The sequence below is a fragment of the Triturus cristatus genome, chromosome 2_1 (genome assembly GCF_964204655.1).
Source record: "Triturus cristatus chromosome 2_1, aTriCri1.1, whole genome shotgun sequence".
Classification (NCBI taxonomy): domain Eukaryota; kingdom Metazoa; phylum Chordata; class Amphibia; order Caudata; family Salamandridae; genus Triturus; species Triturus cristatus.
This window is the reverse complement of record NC_140581.1, coordinates 381,734,254-381,740,253: the sequence shown is the minus strand read 5'-3', so window position 1 is coordinate 381,740,253 and position 6,000 is coordinate 381,734,254. Positions and strand designations below refer to the sequence as shown.

At 42.4% G+C, this 6,000-nt stretch overlaps 1 protein-coding gene across 4 annotated transcripts in view; it reads left to right on the top strand.

Annotated features, from left to right (window-relative positions):
• The first annotated feature begins 417 nt into the window (after positions 1–417).
• The window catches only part of LOC146865345 (ATP synthase subunit C lysine N-methyltransferase-like), a 262,764-nt gene continuing 257,181 nt past the window's right edge, over positions 418–6,000 (top strand). For all 4 annotated transcript variants that reach the window (XM_085631428.1, XM_085631422.1, XM_085631416.1 and 1 more), the window contains exon 1: positions 418–520. The gene's annotated coding sequence lies outside the window, so the exon portion shown is untranslated. The remainder of the gene's footprint in view (positions 521–6,000) is intronic.

Genomic DNA, 6,000 nt, shown 5'->3' with positions numbered 1-6,000 from the left:
AAATACACCTCAACAAATGTATTCATAAAATGTCATCTTTGCTCTCCGATTGCTTTAATCAACTTAAAAAGGTAATACAAAACTATTGCCACAAATATTCCAAATTCGGTACCATAAGTAAATAAAATGTTTAGTTTGCGATATAAAATGTGTTCTCTATTTAGAACGAAAACAGTGCGGTTAATAATGTCCCCCCTCCCCCCACTTCATTGGTCTCCTACAAATTAACTGGCCCTGCAACATGTTCAAATATGGCCGCCACGTACGCTCAACAAAAAGAGGAAAAAAGGCCAATTTATTACGCCCCCAGATATTAGCGTTACCCCGTTCTAACATGTCTACCGCTCTGACCCAGGCACGCACACGGCTACGCCTGAACTGCGTGAGGTCTTGGGGTGTGCGCGTATTTACGTCATTAAATACTTTGAACGAAGGTGTTCGGTTCTGTAGTGGAAGAAGCTGTCGCTTCTGTAGTGGGAGGATAGTGGTGGTTGGCTGCAGTAGTTGCATACGTACCACGGTGAGTAACTAATTGTGGTTCGATCACATCAAGTTAACAAGCTGCATGTGCGCAGAAGACCATCATGTCAGTAATAATACTTTTGAAAGCACACGGCGTGAAATTGATTGGAGGTTGAAACGTTAGGGAAGTGCAGACGTGCCAACCCTCCCGATTCAGGCGGGAGACTACCGATTTCAAGGCTAGTCTCCCGCCTCCCGATTCCTGCAAGGAAAAACCCGATTCCTCGGGGTTTCAGCAGACAGGGGGGGAGGGCTTGGTATTGTGTAACGTGCTAATTCTTCCAGCAATAGTCAGTGGCGATGCAGGGGCTCTAGAAGGGGTGAAAAACCAACAAAGCCCCCATTAGCAAGCGAATGGTCTTTTAAAGACCTGTGAAGTACTCGGGGGCGGCTGTGTGTGTGCCTAGGCTGCCACACAGGTGGGGGGGGGGGGGGGAGGTGGTATATGCACTGCCAGCAACCTGACAGGCCAGTGAGTGCAGAACACTTGCATCACCCTCTCTCTGCCTGCCATTGCGCTCCATGCTTCTGAAAGGTAAGAAAAAAACGTGCATTTGCGTTTCAAATGTCCGATCCTGCAGCAGCACACTTCCAAAGCCCATACATGACAGTAACCCGATTTCAAGGCCCCATTCTCCCGCCCACTTTGCTCTTCTAAAATGTTGGCATGTATGGGGAAGTGTAACATATGTAAATAAAGGTTACTGAAGTCTCATTTATTTTTACGACCAAATCTTTAAACGGTCAAACGTGTGTTTCTTTACACCATTTATCGTTTCACATCTAGTAATAATATCCATTTAAGGATTTCCTTTTCAGGTTCAAGGTCCAACTTACTTGACGCAGAAAAACTAGTGTGACTAGATTTTGACATGTAAGAACCGGGACTGGTCAGACAGAAGTAGGACTAAAGCTTTTATCTATTTATTATAGAGTTGTATATAGCGTGAACATTACCCAAGAGGTTATCACAGCGCTTCACAAATATAAACAAATAAGAGGTAGACAAGTAGAGCAAAACAACAATATGATCATGAGAGATACAAGAGTTCAGCGGAGGGCTGCAAGATCGCAAAGCCGAAAAGTCTATATAGAAGAGCATATGTAAGCAATAAAATACAAGGGTGTTCAATACAGCAATATGTTCAGGAACAAAACAAGATGTAACAATGCCAAGCTGAGCTAATCATCAATGTATACATCTGTCAGACAGTCCTGTTTTTTTGTGTAGTCTTGTATGTATGTATATATATATATATATATATATATCAATTCATCCTACAAAGCAGAATTGCCTGAAATAGCTTTTTTTTAGACTGGGCAGAAGGAGGTCAGAAATGTAAACATAGTATTGTAAATACACACAAACCTACATTGACATAACATTAGCTAGTGCGGGAGGCTCTTTATCTTGTGCCTCCTTCCCACTCTGTCTCTCCCTCTGCAGGGACCACGCATCTGACCTCCTGTGCTGCCTGAAACAAAAAGATAGATTAGTGATTTATTTAAGACATTGCAGGCACCAAATAACCTTTCAATATAGCTTTGTAGAATGAATTGACGTTTGTACCCCAAAACAACGGGACGTATTTAATATTTTAAAAAGTGTCCGGATGCCGTAATAGTCCTCTGAAATCCGGGACTGTCCTGGGATATCTGGGACGTCTGGTGACCCTAAGAAACAAGCATTCGCAATGCAACAGGTCTCACATTTGTCGGAGTTGGAGCTATTGACATTGTACATGGCAATGTTGTTTATTTATGGGTTTTTTTGGCAGTGGAGTGTTTATTTAAAGACACAAAGCATGGGTTATTGATGAAGTGGAGCCATCATAAGACAGGCAGGCAGAGGCAGGGCGTTGCGCTGCAACGCGACTTGAAACCTAAAAAACAAAAACCATTAACCAAGCCTTCTCCTGTCAATCTCCCAGAACTTGGAACAGCTTCCCAAAACCACTCAGACACAATTCAAACTTCATATCCTTCCGCACAGCTCTACACACTCATCTACTCAGACCACCAAAACTGGACTGTTAAATATCCCATTCTTTACTGCTGTTTCTTAAGATACTTGGGGGCATATTATCAAGAACAGCGTTAAAATTATCGCCAGGAAACTGCAGCTAAAGCGGCGATAATGGGCTTGATAATATGCCCTTGAGAATTTCAATAGAAGCCCATGTTCTGGTGTGAACATGGCCTTCTATTGGAATTCTCAAGGGCATATTATCAAGCCCATTATCACCGCTTTAGCGACCGTTTCCTGCCGCTAAAGCGGCAATAATTTTAACGCCGTTCTTGATAACATGCTCCCAGTTTTTTTCCAATTGTAGATTGTTTTTAGACAATTCTATTCTTCAACACTAATCCTCTCTACATTTGTTATTAGTTCTGTGTACTTTAATGTCTCGTGTTAAACACTCAGCTACCCATGCATTGAGGTTTATGCTGTTAGAACAACATTAAAACTAAAATAAAAAAGGATCTGATCTTCCATAATTTATAAGGTGTCACAGAGGGAGTCCCTAATAATTTTAAAGATTCTGTTTTCCTGAGTGACATGAAAAGTTGTTTAAGTACTAATCTCTAATGTTTGTGCTAGTCCTGTTACTTTAATAGAGATGTCGAGTTCCATAGATGTCACGTGACCGAATGAGCGAGCCTTTATTATTTAGTGTGTCGACGATGCCGGAAGAAGAAAACAGCCCTCCCAAAGCAACTGGGGAGCACCTTCAGTCAGTGAAACTGCATTCTCTACGTGCACCTTTATAAGGCTTGTCAAACACTATAATTGGGCCTAGGGGGCTTTCCTTTCAGCGGAGGCTGCCGTGCTGGCGGAAGTCCCTGTTCTCCATGGTTCTTCCTGATTAGTATGCAAAGGCAGAAAACACCAAAAAAGTTGCCCTAAATAACTTGTTTTAGATACCGCACTAAATGTTGTTTAGCTGCCTCAACATCATTAATGACTAGCATAAAAAGGCAAATCTAAATATTGTGAGTTAAGTACATCAGAACGAGTTTGGTTGTGCACACACTGTAGATTTAAAAGCACGAGTGAGTACCCTTCTAAAATCAATATTTAATGACTCGACGTGAGCCTCTTTAAATATAAAGTGAAAACGCTTGCTCTACACTGCTGTCTAATGAAAATAACACAGACGTATGCTCACGAGGGGGGTGGGGGAGGGGGGAACGCTGCGAAGCAAAAGGGAAGAAGAGGTTAAGGGTGGGTGCATGGGGGGTAGGGTGGTGCGCATGTCGCACACAGCGCAACGAAAAGGGGAGGAAGCTGAAGTGACGATTGCCCTCTAAGATTGGCTGCGCGTGCACCAAGCGTAGCGTAACTGGACAATGAATTGTTAGAAAGTTTAATAAACATTGTGCAAAAGGAAATCAGTTACTCTACCGTGGAAGGGGGCTTGAGGGCTTCTTACGACATATCCAGCTTCCTCGGAGACACAGTGGTGCGCATGTCACTCACAGCGCAACAAAAACAGGAGGAAGCACGCCTCAATAAAATAAATAAATAATACAAATACGAATGAGACGCTTGAAACAAAGATAACGAGTGTAGCGAAATGGCAGTCAGTGAAGCCTGCGTTGCAAGGATAACTGTGTGCTATAGTAGTGCAGAACAGAAACGTCACTTCTGCGAAGCTTTGTGCACAGTGGACCTGTCTCCCGAAACATACACTCAACAAGCTGTCGCCATTGCCGGAATGTAATAAAAAAGTGCTTACCCACTAATTGAAGGAGCCTGTATAATGCTGCAAGTAAAAGATCCAGTCTGGATGGGCCGTCCCAAAAGGAGACAGGGCAGTAACAAAGAAGCCTCGTTTTCAATCGGATGCCAGCCAATAGGAATGATGGGCGGGGCTTAAACTCCACTTCTGAAATCTCCCGATTAACAGAAGCCTAGCAGAGCAAGCAGCTCATGCGTGCTGCAACGCAGGTCTGCGAAACCTAAAAAGGATAGATGTGGCATGTAAGAATGATCAAAGTAACTGGACAATAAAGTGTGCTGCAGTTGCGTGGTACATTCCCAACCTGTTTAATTTATATTTTGGGTTGTATGAAAAGACTTTGAATACAAACATTTGGTTATATGTATTTAAAAACTATTTCTTTCTCTTTTCAGCCTGGCATGACATTTGTGAGCCTCTTTATGCTGTTGTGCTTTATAAATCGTTCCACAACCTTCTAGACAGATTGGGTACAAGGCATTGGTTGAAGTGCTTAAAAAAAAGTATGGGAACTGTGATCCTGAGTGAATTGGGGGCAGGATCAGTGTGGGAGTGCTCCAGCGCGGAGTGCAAAATCCCTCTCTACCGTCACGGACCAAAAGATCTCACATACACACACTATCCATACATTCGCTTGTGGGGCCCATAACACCAACATTCACTCACCATCAGTCCGTGTGGGAGGCGATTATCCTTCCAAGCGCTGGAAATGAGAGAGGGAAAATTACCACAATCTACCCTAATGAGCAACAAATCTACACAACCTTCTAATACTCATTAGGCCCTAAACTCCACCTTTAGTATTCCTCTCATAAAACGGGACAGATCAGTTGGTTGTAAGTTTAAGTGAATTTCTAATTCTCTAATTAACCTTTTCATTAACACATTTCAATGAATATACAACCCAACTCATTTCTGTAGATGTTCAAATCCAAATTTATATTAATATTGCAAATTAAATCATTCATTTGATCAAGTTGCCATTCATATTTACCTATTCTGGCTAAAGTCGTCCTCTAAGTCAAATCTGGCAGTCTCGCAAATCTATGCCCATCAATTTTAGTAGGCTCAGTTCATCAGGAGTTTGGGCATTAATTCAGTCCATCAAAGATTCAGGCTAACAGCTGTCCTGCAGTGTCCCCGTCCTCTCCGTCAGCATAACGTCAGGAAATCGAGAATGGCCAGAAACGAACCCGCACCCACCTCTCTATTCTACCATAATTTATAGTAATAATCATTGACAATTTGTATCAAAAACGGGTCTTCAAATGTTCGGATTGGTCCATTGAAATCGTCTGACAGGATTCTCATCAAAATAAAGACTCTGATGTCATTGTTCTTGAATTATCCGGTTTTTAGTAGCACATTATTGTTCATTCAGAAAAGCTGGCTTGTATCCCGGAGCAACCTTGAAGGGTACATGTTCATCTGGGGTCAGATTGAGGCCACTGTGTAGCTGTTGTCAGCGCAGGCGCACTTCACCCAAGCCTTGTTCAGCGTTGGCAGTCGGGTTAGGCACCAAAGGCAGCTATCTTTCGATAGGCCAAAATGGTCAACTTAAGCAAAGAAACACAAAAACGTAATTAATACATGAAAATGACTTGATCAAATGTTATTGCCTCGCTAATACCCATATGTGTATGTATTTATCTAGCCAAAGCAACACTCAGTGCGGTTTATTCTTACTAAATAAAGCACGAATCACAAAAACATCATAAAAGCGACATGTATCATG